We start from the raw sequence: 14,618 nt of genomic DNA, 5'->3' as shown, positions 1-14,618 counted from the left end.
TCCCACATGCCGCGGAGCGGCTGGGCCCGTGAGCCATGGCCACTGAGCCTGCGCGTCCGGAGCCTGTGCTCCGCGGCGGGAGAGGCCACAACAGTGAGAGGCCCGCGTACCACAAAAAAAAAAAAAAAAGAATATAATTTAGAGACTGCCTTACCATAGTTTTAAAAAAAAGTAAATTTTAACTACCTATTAAAATAGATCTGGGAAACGCATTTTCTTGCTCTCTATATTTTCTAAACCTGAAAGTTTGTCTTATCAGAAGGAAATGTAAGCTGTATTTGCCTACTCAAACAAAGACAGTCAGAATGGTAACTCAAATATTCAAATGCTTTCTTAAAAGAGATATAAAGAAAAAAGACCAATCACTTCTGTCAAGGAGATGGTGATTGGTGAGGAGACAGTCAATGCAAGAAACAGTAAAATTTAATAAAAGACTTTCTTTAATCAGTGCACACTGGGAATATAAACAAATACCAAAGTCTGCCTGAGGCAATCAGGGAAGGCTTTATCTGAAACAGAGACTTAAAATAGTACTCTGTTTGCTCAATAAAAAAGGAAATTATGGGTTAAAATCTGTAACAACAGAATACAGCATGCAGCATGGAGGTTGGAGGGGAATGGTATGATGAGTATGAATAGGCAGGCTGGAAGCAGACTGTGGAAAACTTCAGATTACCATGAACTTTACCCTTGGATTAGAAATCTCTCAACCTTTTCTCTCCTCTATACACATGAAAGACGAGAAACACTCATAATGGGCATACTGTGAACTACTCCAGAAATGAAATAATCTGGAGACGATATGAATCCCTGAGCCCCTCCCTCTACTCCTTCATCCCCCACCCTCCCAGGTAGCAGTAACTACATTCCTTTCTCTCCCACTAAGAAAGTTTATCTGAAAGGAAGTGAGATTGACTTTAGAAGGCTAACCTTAAATCTATTCTAAAGTGAAAAAGAAAAAAATATCAACTACAAAATGTGATTTGTCACCATCCCAGTACCAGGCTCTCCTCTTTCTTTTCTCTTCCTCTCTCACTCATTCCCATTGCTTTAAAATCCCCTGTATGAAAAAAATTAAAATTAAAAATAAATAAATAAATATCCCATATGTGGAACAACTCCCAAATGTCTATCTCTAACCCAGGCCACTCTTCTGAACTCCAGATTCATTTATCCTCATACGTATTTTCTCTCATGCTCTTTCTCTCTCTTACACACACACACACACACACACACACACACACACACACACACACACTCTCTCTCTCTCACTCTCTCTCTCTCAAGAGGCAGCATTATCAGTTTGTTCATACCAGAAAACGGGGAGTTATTCCTAACACCTCCCTCTCTTATCTTCCACATCCAACCATCAAATCCTGGCACTCCTACCATGAACACATTTCTCAAACCTACTCCTTGCCCCACTGCCTTACTATCTTAACCCAAGCCAACATTGGCTCTAGACAATGAATAACTTCCCTCTTAAGTGTTGTCCTGCTTCTCTTCTAGCCTTTTCCCGTCTGTTTTGCATGAAGTCCGAATGATCTTTTTAAATCATAAAATGGACCATATATCATTTCCCATCTTAAATCTTTTCAACTATTTCCAAAAACACTTAGACTAAAATCAAACTCTTAAACATGCCTTACAAGGCCCTAACTCAGCTGGTCTCTGTTTAACTTGCCAACCTCATTTCAGGTTACCCTCCCTCAGTGAATTCCAGCTACAAGGACCTTCTTTCAGTTCTTCTAACTCATCAAGCTCATTCCTACCTCAAGCTTTCATACATTCTGCTCCTACGACTGAAACACTCTTCCCCTAACTTTTTGCATGGCAAGGGACTTCTAGTCCTTTAGGTCTCCATTTTAAGGTCATGTCAGAAAGTCCCTCTTTCATCATCCAATCTAAAGTGGTTTCCTCTTATTATTTTCTCCTACAGCACCCTGTTCATTCCTTTATTGCACTTATCACAATTTGTAATTATATATTTGTTTAATGCTTTTTTAATGTCTGTCACCATTCAATAAGCTTGAAGTTTCATAAAGGCAGGGTCCAGGATCAGTTTTGTCTACCATTATATCCCTAGGACAGAAAGGTGTTCCATAAATATTTATTGAATAAACAAACATGAAATTACTTGCCACACACCTCACAACTAGGAGTCAAAGTACCAGAATCTAATACAATTAGAGAATGGTTAGAGTGGAAGTAAAGAAAAGAGCTGGAAGCTTAAGAAGTTGTGGCCTGCTCATGGGAGAGTGAAGCCTAAGATTTCAGAAGTAGCAATGTTCTGAATGATCACAAAGTCCAAGATACAGCTATGGGAGTAGCTGGCTAAAGTGGAGTAGGTATGAAGGTCTTTAGACGTAAAGGGTGGTCTACATTGATACTAAACTTCCAATAATGTTTAGAGTTGTGGTAGAGAGAAAATAATTTCAGAAGGCAGGTATTACAATTGGGAAGACAAAAAAGACTTGAAGCAAGAATCACACTGATTTAGAGTAGAGAAATGTACAAGTCCTCTCTTCATGATCCCAGTCTTGGTTCTAGGAATCAGGCTGTCAGCCATCATAGATAGCTCCTTCACAGAACAGGACAATTCAGAGGTATAAACCAAATTACAGAAGTACTATAATTACAGGAGTACCTAGTGGCTTCTTCCTGCCACTAGGTACTCCTTCCATTTACTAGCACAATCAAACCTTTCTAGGTAATTCTATTTTGATTACAGGGAAGAGAACCAAAATTCCTTCCAAATGCTCTCTGAATTATTCTTGATAAAAGTAGTTTATTATAGAACAAACCAACCTCTCAGGCATGAACTATTCCTCCTAAAATCAACATTACAGGAAATACGGAGAACTTTTCAGAATTTACAAGCCTGTCATTCTCTAATTATCAAAGTAAAAAATGCATACTTGTCTCCTACATACTTCAGTAGTCTGATCTCAGAACAAAGGTCTGGTCTGAGAAAACCATTCTCTTGGAAGCCTAAAAACCCAAAAGTAACATTCTGAAGATACTACAGTTCCAGTTTCTAGATTTTCTTTTTAAAGGCCTGATAGCACTCTAATTACTACTGCCATTTTCTTCTGAAATCACACTAATTTCCCCCTGATTTCCAGCAACTGCTTCAAACTAATCTGGAGACAAGATGTTGTGTAAGGGTGGAGGTGAATGAAGAATATTGGCCATGAGTTGATAATTACTGAACCTAGGTACATGTGGGCTTCTTATACTATTCTACTTCTTTTTTTAATAAATTATTTATTTATTTTTGGGTGCGTTGTGTCTTCATTGTTGTGCACGGGCTTTCTCTAGCTGCGGGGAGCGGGAGCTACTACTCTTCATTGTGATGCACAGGCTTATTGTGGTGGCTTCTCTTGTTGCGGAGCCTGGGCTCTAGGCACGTGGGCTTCAGCAGTTGTGGCATGAGGGCTCAGTAGTTGTGGCTCGCGGGCTCTAGAGCACAGGCTCAGTAGTTGTGGCACATGGGCTTCGTTGCTCCATGGCATGTGGGAACTTCCTGGACCAGGGCTTGAACCCGTGTCCCCTGCACTGGCAGGCGGATTCTTAACCACTGTGCCACCAGGGAAGTCCCTCTCTCTACTTTTAATATGTTAGAAATTTTCCATGAAAAAGTTTTTTTGTTTTAAGTTACATCAGTCTGAGAAACATAGGTCAAGAAACTGTTAACTAAACTATGTACTAAACTATGTAAAAGTAGATTAGAAATCATCTATGATGTTAGAGAATTAAGGGGAAAGGGTACTTAGATTTATGAAACACCTACGTGCTTGACATTGTGCTATTCCTGTTAACCACTCTGTGAGGAAAATACTGTTATTTCTACTTCACAAATAAGAACATGAAGTTGTTAAGTAAGAAAGAAATAAGTTGTCTGTGGCAGATTTGATTTTCCAAAGATGGCCCCAACAAAATCTCCCAACCCGCATGCTGTTCTGCAATGTAACCCTCCACTCCACCCTCTTTGAATCTGGAGGGCCCTGTGACTTCTTTACCTGTAGAATACTGAGTCAATTCCAGACAATGCTCTTAACTGACTAACAATTTCTGCTTCCTGACTCTTAAAGCCCTGAGCAGCCACAAAAGTCTGGGCTACTCTGTTGGACAGAGAGGCCACGTAGAGGAGCACTAAGACATCAGAGAAGGATTGGATTGTAAAAGGGAAAAACTATCTTGAAGGTCCATCCCAATAGAGCCTTCAGATGGCTCCCTCTCCAGGTTCTGTATGACTACAAATGCATGAAAGATCTCAAGTGAGAACTGACCAGCTGAACTCTGTAAATCCAGAGGAACATGAAAGATAATACTGTTTTAAGCCACTAAATTTTGGGGTGATTTTTTAGGCAGTAACAGAAAACCAGAAAATTGCCCAAATGATGAAGAAGAGCTTTGAATCTTGGTCCTTCTTGAATTCAAAACTCCATATTCTTTTCATTATACTTCATTGATTGAAAATAACTATTCTTTTAGAGAAGGGAACAGGAACTATAACTTGCTGAGGATTGAATGGAAACGTTTATGTCAAGGCCAAACGAGGACTTGGGAGGTTCAGCAGCCTTTCAGCCCCCTCCTTCCCTTACAGGGGAGCAGTACCCTGATGAACATACCATCCAGGGTCTGAAACCTTCAATCTTACAAGCTCAGAAATCTAATTTAGCACCTAGAGAAGATCTGTCTCTTAGAGGAAGATTCACATAAAACCAAATTCAGAGGCCATCTCAGAATGCCCATTTAATTTCAATGAAAAAGAATTCTCAAGTGGCCCATTTACTTTTACAATTCAGCACCGTCTTCCTCAATAAATAAATCCACCTAAATAGAGGAAAGACGCATACGCATAAAGGAAAGATTTTTGGAATCAGAGACCTGAATTCTAATCTCAGGTCTCTATTTATTAGATATGAAGTCTTGGGAGAGTCACATTACCTTTCTGAGACTCAATTTCCTCATCTGTAAAATGGAGATGCTTGCTTCAATGCTGTATTACTGTAAAGTTTAAGATGTTTGCAAAATACTTAACTCAGTGACTGCCACATTAGATAGTAGACTTTTAATAAATATAGCTATTATAGTTATTCCAGATTATAATCACCTGCTAAATAAGCAGAATCAGAGCAGTAGGCAACTGGATAATATAGCTTGTGTCATCATGCTAGGATAGCCTAATATATCCATTCCCACTATGAACATAAACCACATCCTCAAAAATCAATGACCTGGGTTTCCTCTCCCTCTGGGCAGGAAGAACACAGCATATGTTTGCCTCTGACTCCTTTTCTATTTTTTCACTGCTGACCCACAATTCCCACACCCTCTTCTAATAGACAAATTCTTTCTCCTGTTAGAATATAATACAATTACTTGGCTGTATTTTCTTACTTACAATCACAATTTAGTCCTGCCCTACACTGAGATTACCACCAGACTGGACTGGATTTTAAGACTGGATTTTAAGTATTTATCTCTTGGATCACTTCTAAAGATGGCTAACTTGGCATTTCAATTTTTCCTAATTTTTCTTCAGAGGTACCATTAACTTCAATTTGAGTGAACATCCATGAATTAAGGAGAATCTGTAAGAAGATCAAACAAGAACCAAACACAGTCTCTCTCTGACTCTACACTCCTCCCACACCCAGGCCTTGGCCTTAGTATCATCCTCATATATTCATATAACAGAGTTTTGTTTGTTTTTTTAAAAAATATCTTATTGGAGTATAACTGCTTTACAATGGTGTGTTAGTTTCTGCTGTATAACAAAGTGAATCAGCTATACATATACATATATCCCCATACCTCCTCCCTCTTGTGTCTCCCTCCCACCCTCCGTGCTGCAGTTAAATGTGCGAGATTTAAAGTCTGCATCTTTATTCCTGTCCTGCCCCTAGGTTCTTCAGAACCATTTTCTTTTTTTTTTAGATTCCATATATATGTGTTAGCATATGGTATTTGTTTTTCTCTTTCTGACTTACTTCACTCTGTATGACAGTCTCTAGGTCCATCCACCTCACTACAAATAACTCAATTTTGTTTCTTTTTATGGCTGAGTGATATTCCATTGTATATATGTGCCACATCTTCTTTATCCATTCATCTGTTGAGGTAACAGAGTTTTAAATTTTAAGCATAATATAGGTTTGGGGGGAGGGAAAAACCAAGGATAAGAGTGAATTAAGGGCCCATTATATGTCTGGCACTATGGATATCTCTCCTCTGCTTAAATATGAATATATCAAATCTTCACACCAACCCCTCCCCCCAAATACTGCCAATGTATGTAGTCCCCACAGTCACTAAGTCTTATCAAAAAATTTCATTAGGTCATTTCTATCATCCTATCTGTAAATGAGAAGTATAATAACCCTAAGTTACTTACCCAGAATCACTGGAAACAGGAACCCAGTTGTTTCCACTAAACTAAGCTGCTTTCCTCTAGGGTCTGAATGTTTACTATATACAACCTAAGTGAGGACACTCAGTAGCAGGTACACTTGAATGAACTACTTCAGATGTTCCACTGTCTATTTCACCTAAAAATACCCACAGGCAGAAATATCTTTCACCATTAATAGTTTGAATCAGGGACAACTCCCTAAGTACAGTTTAGCCCTGATGCTTACCCACTTAGAAGAACAGTACTGGAGGACACAAAGCACTTGGAATACAAGAGAGAAAGGGAAAGGGTGGTTTTAATGCATTATTTTCTTTTCCTTCTTATATTTCAAGGGATCAATTATCACAAAATGTGAGGTCTTGGTAGAACAATGACCTATAAGCCAGGACTTATTTATATGAAGTCCCATACTGTGAAATTTACATACCCTTGAACTTTATACAAATTTATATCCAATGTTTATTCAGAATATGAAATATAAAGGCTTACTATTTATTTCCTAATTCCACAGCTTTGCTTTTCTATACAGTCACGATCAAAGTCTATTTTTTTTATTTTATCTAAAAGAGAAGCCTATTTTCTGTGTCATTTGACAGAGTCAAAATCTAAGATCACAATATTAAGTCAGTCATGTTCTATTGTTCATGTTCTCTTTGAGTATCACAAGGCAAAACTGTTCAGAAACTCCTAACTAGAAGGATTAGGAACACAAACTGTTTGAAACACATCACAGTTCCTACCTAGGCTAGAACCCACCACACCATGAATTTCATGTCAACTCACATCTCTAACATCAAAGACACTTCTTTTTTCTAGAGACTTTTTCCATAATCCCCTATGACTATCCCTTTACAAGCCAGGTTATACTTCCTCCCTTTTCAAAAGCATCAAGTGAGCCCCAAAACAAAGATAACAGAACTGAGATAGGCTGGGACCTGTGACCTGGAACCCCTTACTGGAGTGCTTGCACCTGGACAAACTAAGGAACTAAAAATAACTGCACAGAGGCACAGTTGGGGCAATTATGAACAGTAAGATACAAAAAGGCCGCAAACCAACTGACTTTTTGGAGGTGTCGGGAACAAAAAGCACATGATCCCTACACACGGCACCACCTGCGGGCAGACCAACCCGCCCCTACCCTCACCTCATTTAAGGAACCAGCTAGGCCCCGCCTCAGAACGCGAGCAAGGGCACCTGTTTTCTTATTTTCACTCCCTCATGCTGGAGTCCCAATAAAGTCTTGCCTGAATTTCTCCTCTGGCCTCTTATCAATTTCTATTGATTAAAGAGTCCAAGGACCCAGGTCAGTAACAGAATTTCTAAGTTCTATTCCCAGTTCCACCAGTTCATGGTCTTTGGGAAGACCTGTTTCTCCATCTGTAAAACTAGAACACAAATGCTGTCCTCATTTACTTGTCTCCCCTAACTCTCCTTCAGGAAAACAAGAAGTCTCACTCATTCAATTCTTCTTTGAGGATAAGTACTTAAGATTAGGATATTCACAGAAGTGTGTTTTATGTGCCTTTACTTCCCTAAGTGTGATTTTATTATTACAACATAAACTCTGTACATGATTTCAGTGACTTTTAATCCCAGGTTATTTTTTTTCCCCACCAAGCATGCTTTTCTTTCGGCACAATGCTTGGAATTTGAGCTTAGAATATATTTGCTGAATGAATGTTGTCAGCTTATGTAAGTAAGACAAAATTTTCCTCCAAACTATGATGGTACACAACAGAACTAAGGGCAAACTTTTAGTATCATTTACCATTTTATATCTATGCCCCTGAGTTGTTCTCCTTTTTGCTGCCTTTAGTGTAAGCAAGCAAAGAACACTGTAACTAAATCTTTTCTAGCTATGTTGTGTTAACTTTTTCTCTGATAATTCTTATAGTTTAGTCTTTTTTTTTTTCTTAGAAAATTTGGCTTCTTGTCCATCTGATCAAGCTTATATCAAGTAACGCTTTGTCTCGTGACCTGATTTTCTGCCTTGTTACACAATGAACTAAAGAAGGTTGGTTGATAATACATTCCTATTTGGAGTCCCTGATAATGTCAATGTTCAGTCACCGCCTGGAATGAAGGAACAAAATGATGATGGTTGTGAATGTTACTATTCTTAGGGAGTGAGACCATAAATAAAGGCAGTTCTATTGGCCTGGAACTGAATCACAGCTATCCAAACAATATTTAAACTATATAGGTATCTTTGTATAACACTAAAAAAACTGTGGCCTAATGGTGGTTTTTTTTGTTTGCTTTTGTAAACTGGTTTTCTTCCTGATTAACCGCCAGGGAAACAATCACTAAAGATTTGAGTTCAGAGAAATAATTCACACTCAGGAATACAAATAGACATACTTCTGGAACCCTTTTACAACACTAGCGTTGCAAGATGAGAAAGACGTATGTTACATTGCTGACCTTATTAAAAACCTTGGGAACTCTGAATCTGCTCATCTAATACTGATTGTATGTTAAAACAGAATGCTAGTAGGGAACAGTTCTCAGAGCTTTCTGAGAGTCTGTTCCAGGGTTATAATCCTAAATCTGGCTCGAATAAAATTTTGCATTTCAAAAACAAAGAACCAGGGCTTCCCTGGTGGCGCAGTGGTTGGGAGTCCGCCTGCCGATGCAGGGGACGCGGGTTCGTGCCCCGGTCCGGGAGGATCCCATATGCCGCGGAGCGGCTGGGCCCGTGAGCCATGGCCGCTGGGCCTGCGCGTCCGGAGCCTGTGCGGCTTCCCTGGTGGCGCAGTGGTTGAGAATCTGCCTGCCAATGCAGGGGACACGGGTTCGAGCCCTGGTCTGGGAAGATCCCACATGCCGCGGAGCAACTAGGCCCGTGAGCCACAACAACTGAGCCTGCGCGTCTGGAGCCTCTGTTGCTCTGCAACAAGAGAGGCCGCCATAGTGAGAGGCCCGCGCACCACGATGAAGAGTGGCCCCCACTTGCCACAACTAGAGAAAGCCCTCGCACAGAAACGAAGACCCAACACAGCCAAAAAATAAAAAAATATAAAAATAAATTAATTAAAAAAAAAAAAGAACCAGAATGCTAGTATATTATTAAAACAGGACTCCCTAACTGAATCAGCACCTACACTTGGCACAGAACAATAAACCAATAATTTTAGTGATTAGGAAAACAAAGTTGAAAAATTTAGGGAATTAAATACTTTCCTTATTCTCACTTGTTCATATTACTTCCAAACACTTTTTAATCTAAAACATGCAAATTAAGAAGAGCAGTGAAAGCTAATTTGCTGAATTTGCCTTTTACGTTATTAAACAAAAAGTAAACGTACCCTTATAAATAGTTTTCACACTACATCAACAATCAAAATAACAGTAATTTTTTTTCAAACCAACAGGCTTAAGGTACAAAATTTCCATTTCTCAACCTAACTTGTCTTAACTAGGAATACTAATGCCTCTAACCATTCAGCAGTGACTGTATCACAAGATCAGAACCTAATAACTGGTACTATAAAATAAAATCAGGGAATCAACACCTTCATAAGTTCATTTGAGAATAAAGTACCTCTGACTACCACTTAAATTACAGAAGATTCACTAGAAGCAACTAAGTTCCATTCAACAAGTTACTCAAAAATGATGACAAGAGTAGTGAGGAAATGAGAAATTTAAAGGCATATAGGAGAAATTGTCTAAAGGAAAAGTAAATCAAGTCTAAATGACAAAGACTCAATCTTGCAATATGTTAAAAGTACTACACTAAAGTAGTGAATAATAAGCAAGAGAAAAGAAGAGTGATAAAACGGGAAAATGTTTTCCTGTGACTAGCAGTCATTCTCAATGAGGATAATACAATCATCTGTGGGACATTTTGGACATCTATTGAAGTGTTTTTGTTGTCACAGCAGTTAAGAAATGCTACTTAATTTAATGGGCAGAGTCCATAAGCATAAGAAACTCCAGCACAAAGAAATGTCTCTATTCTTAAACTTCCTATGGATAGTTAAGTAGATAAAAAATATCTTTATAATTACCAAAGCCTAGAACCTAACTCCATTCTATATATAAACACCAACTCTTTCTATATATAAACACCATGCACTGTATGTCCAGAAAAACAACTACTGAATAAAACAAGAGAAAATTATACTTTATTTGTAACTTTATCAAGAATTGTTCACCATTCTGGTGGCTTACCACTCATGCTATTTAAGGTATAAATACCCTTATAGCTAATCTCCTTGGGTAGCTGTTATGTCTGTGTTTGGTGCCAATATCTACTACATTATATATATCTTCCTATTGCGGACTTCTGAGTATTTACACATTGAAATGCATATTATTTTGCCATGAGTTACTTTCTTTTTATTTACCCTTTATCTTACATCTAGAGAATTTTTTTAATGTATGTGTAAGGAAGTTGTATTACCTAAGAATTTCATTTCATTAAAGGTAGTGTTTCAAAATATTTATTATAAAAAGAGGGCACTGGGTCTGACAGGTATGAGAACTACCGGGCTAGAAGATCAGCATCACTGTAGGATACCTATAGGTTTTAGTCAGTCCAGAAAAAGAAAGGAAAGGACACATAACTACAGTATTTTTTCTTTCTTCTGAGAATGTAAATTCTAAGCATGCTGAAAAGTAAACACAATAAAAACCTTTATTGGAAGACGGTCCTCTAGGTTTAAGTCTATTCAAATCTGCACAACATGAAAGTGAGTGGCAAAGAGGTGAATATAGGATACCTTGCCTACTAAGAACTTCCTTGTGACACTGTTGAAATCATCAAGGAGAGAGATTATCTACTTTAACAGCTCTTCAAGGAAAACAAAACTAACTGGACTATTTTGGGAAAAGAAGCTGGGCAATCTATTTAACATACAAGAAAAGTGTGCCTAGTTTAAAATCACCACTTCTATTTGTTATATATGCATCTGGAGATGTCTAAGGAACTTTGAACTGCTAACAATTGAACTTAAAAGATTAAAAAAAAAATCTTTCAGAATCCAACCTAAACTTCTTTATGTGAAACTATAAGAACTACCTAAAATGTTTCTCCTATGGTAAAGGCCTTATTTCTCTACAAATAAGGACTGATCATTCCTACACAACCTTTCAATCAAAGATTACATAGCTCCATTTCTCCGAATACCCACTCAAGCTTTCAATAGGCACACCTCAGTAGTATTTTACAGTGGGATATATACTAAGATAAACTGAGAGGGTCAAATGACTCAACTCCAGACCTTTGAAGAATTAGTATTAGAACAAGAATTGATAACTTTAATTCACCCATTCGACCAAGAGTTTGAAGAAACAACGTTTAAGCACAACATCTCCTAAGCTCAGGAAAACTTTCAAGAACGAGAAACACAGAAAATAAAACTTGATTAATGCTAAGATGAGCTATAGAAAAACTAAGTTACGGGCTTCCCTGGTGGCGCAGTGGTTGAGAGTCCACCTGCCGATGCAGGGGACACAGGTTGGTGCCCCGGTCTGGGAGGATCCCACATGCCGCGGAGCGGCTGGGCCCGTGAGCCATGGCCGCTGAGCCTGCGCGTCCGGAGCCTGTGCTCCGCAAGGGGAGAGGCCACAGCAGTGAGAGGCCCGCATGCCAAAAAAAAAAAAGAATCCGCCTGCCAATGCAGAGGACACGGTTTCGAGCCCTGGTCCGGGAAGATCCCATGTGCCTTAGAGCAACTAAGCCCGTGAGCCACAACTGCTGAGCCTGCGCTCTACAGCCACAACTACTGAAGCCCGTGCGCCTAGAGCCTGGGCACCGCAACTAGAGAAAGCCTGCGCGCAGCAACGAAGACCCAACGCAGCCAAAAATAAATATATTAAATAAATAAAATTTTTTTTTAAGAAAGAAAAACTGTTAGACTTGTCTGCTTTTTGCTTTGTTTTCAAACTGGAATTTCCAGATGTCTTACTAAGTTACATGTGGTGTTACCACCTCAATTCCCAACTGACAAAAAATTTGGATACTTTTCTTTTAGAAGTTGCCCCACAGTGTGTAACTTGAGAGGAGTGATCCAATTCCTCTGGTCTCAGTAACCACAAGGAAAGAAAGTGACCCCAAGAGATACTGCTATAATGGAATAGCAGCCACTTAACTCCTGTTCTAAACAATCCCAACCATCAGGGCTTTGGCTAAAATTATATGGTCTCAACTGTCTTCCTGAAAATTCTCAACAGGATCCCAAAATTAGAAATCAAAACTAACCCAGAACAAAACCTTAAGCATGACTGACACGAGAAGCCAATGACTATCCCTTTATCCTTCAATACCCAGGGCTCCTGAACCTCAGCGCTCTAGACATTTGGGGCTCGATAATTCTTCGTTGTGGGGGGCTCTCCTGTCCATTGAAGCATGTTTAGCAGCATCCTCGGCCTCTATCCAATAAATGTCAGAAACAACCCTCCCCTTCCCCCATTAGTGACAACAACCCAGTTGTAGAAAATGTCTACAGATGTTGCCGAATTTCCTCCTAAAAGGCAAAACTGCCCCCAGTTGAGAGCCACTACTCTACATTCTCTCCTTTATTTATCAATATTAAGCTGCGGAGACATAAAAATAAGTCCGCATCCACAGGCTTCTTATTCTCAGACCCCTTCTAATTTGACTACAGAGAATAAGAAACAATCCACTTTTTTTTTTCCTCTTCTAATAAGGTGGCTGTCTGAGAGACCTTAGCATCCTCTCCCTGGACGTAAGCAAAAGTCATAAAAAGCCAAGTAAACATAAAGAAACACAAAGTGTTAGCAATCAGCTGGTACTTCCCCCAAAAATATAAGGAATTTCATCTGCAGTGAGTTTAAAGATTCTTGTTCTTCCTCATACTGAAAAAAATCCCACAGATTTACCCAAGATATACATGTCTATTTATCAGTAGAATTTCAAGACCAGAACTAGCATTCTACCCATAAAAATACCTATTTCTTATTTCTAGATCTTTGCAGGGAATATACTTACTGACACTGTATGTTCAAACTTCACATGGTAGCACCTGCATTTTCTTCCACTGAAGCCTTTTAGATAAAGATCTCATACCACTAACACCACTACTTTTTAACTATAACTACGGGGTCAAGAGACTATCATTCAAGAGACTTTTAATAAGCAACTGCTATATAGCACCAGAAAGATGCTAGATAATCAAGCAGACTTTTTAACTGAAGTCACCAATAGCAGAATTTAAGAAATCTAATTATTTGGACTTCCCTGGTGGCGCAGTAGTTAAGTATCTGCCTGCCAACGCAGGGGACATGAGTTCAAGCCCTGGTCCAGGAAGATCCCACATGCCACGGAGAAACCAAGCCCATGCGCCACAACTACTGAAGGCCGTGCGCCCTAGAGCCTGTGCTCTGCAACAAGAGAAGCCACCGCAATGAGAAGCCCACGCACCGCAACGAAGAGTAGCCCTCGCTCGCGGCAACTAGAGAAAGCCCGCGCGCAGCAATGAAGACCCAACGCAGCCAAAAATAAATAAATAAATAAATTTATTTTTAAAAAAGAAATCTAATTATTAAAACCTCTAAAACCCAGCTCAAACTAATTCGTTCCCCCAGCTCAACAAAAATACTATTACTTAGACACCGTTCTAGAATCTTTCTAAGAATCATGCAACTTTAAAAAGCAAGGTCAGTGAGCTTATAGTTTTAAGAATCACAGTCTTTAGGGGGTCTACTTTTTACCTACTCTTATGGGGTGGTTAGAAAGTTTTCCTGTATTAGAGTCATTACAAGTACAGCACAATGACAATGACTTGTATAGCACTTGGTAAAGAACCAAACCAGTATTACTTATTGATAAGGATAACATTTTGTCAGATCAAAGGTGATATAATAAGGAGATGTGAGAGGGAGAGAAGCCAGCTACTTCCTTCAGACAAAGCCTCAGAGGTGAGCAATACACCTGCAGTCCTCAATTACACTGGTCTCTTCTCTGGCTTTGGATACTCTGATCTCCATAAAACACTTAAGAATCACCCTAGTTTCATCACTACCAAAAGTAGTTTACTCTGCATATGATTTATCTCACCTGCTTAATGACACTACAGGATTTAATCTCATAAGGTAATATTCCCTGACCTTGATTTAAAAGTGGGGGAAGGTAGTATGGAGATGGAATGACACCTTTACATTCCATGACACAGCCCTCTGTGGCACTACCCAGTCATCCCTCAGTGTTGCATAGCTAACTCCATCA

At 39.2% G+C, this 14,618-nt stretch overlaps 1 protein-coding gene across 8 annotated transcripts in view; it reads right to left on the bottom strand.

The window, feature by feature from the left end:
- RNF115 (ring finger protein 115) overlaps positions 1-14,618 on the bottom strand; it is a 76,693-nt gene that overhangs the window by 58,243 nt on the left and 3,832 nt on the right. The gene's annotated exons all lie outside the window — the stretch shown is intronic.

Source organism: Physeter macrocephalus, chromosome 4, assembly GCF_002837175.3.
Source record: "Physeter macrocephalus isolate SW-GA chromosome 4, ASM283717v5, whole genome shotgun sequence".
In the NCBI taxonomy this organism is placed as follows: domain Eukaryota; kingdom Metazoa; phylum Chordata; class Mammalia; order Artiodactyla; family Physeteridae; genus Physeter; species Physeter macrocephalus.
Note: the sequence above shows the minus strand (reverse complement) of the source record. Positions and strands in the feature narration are given on the sequence as shown.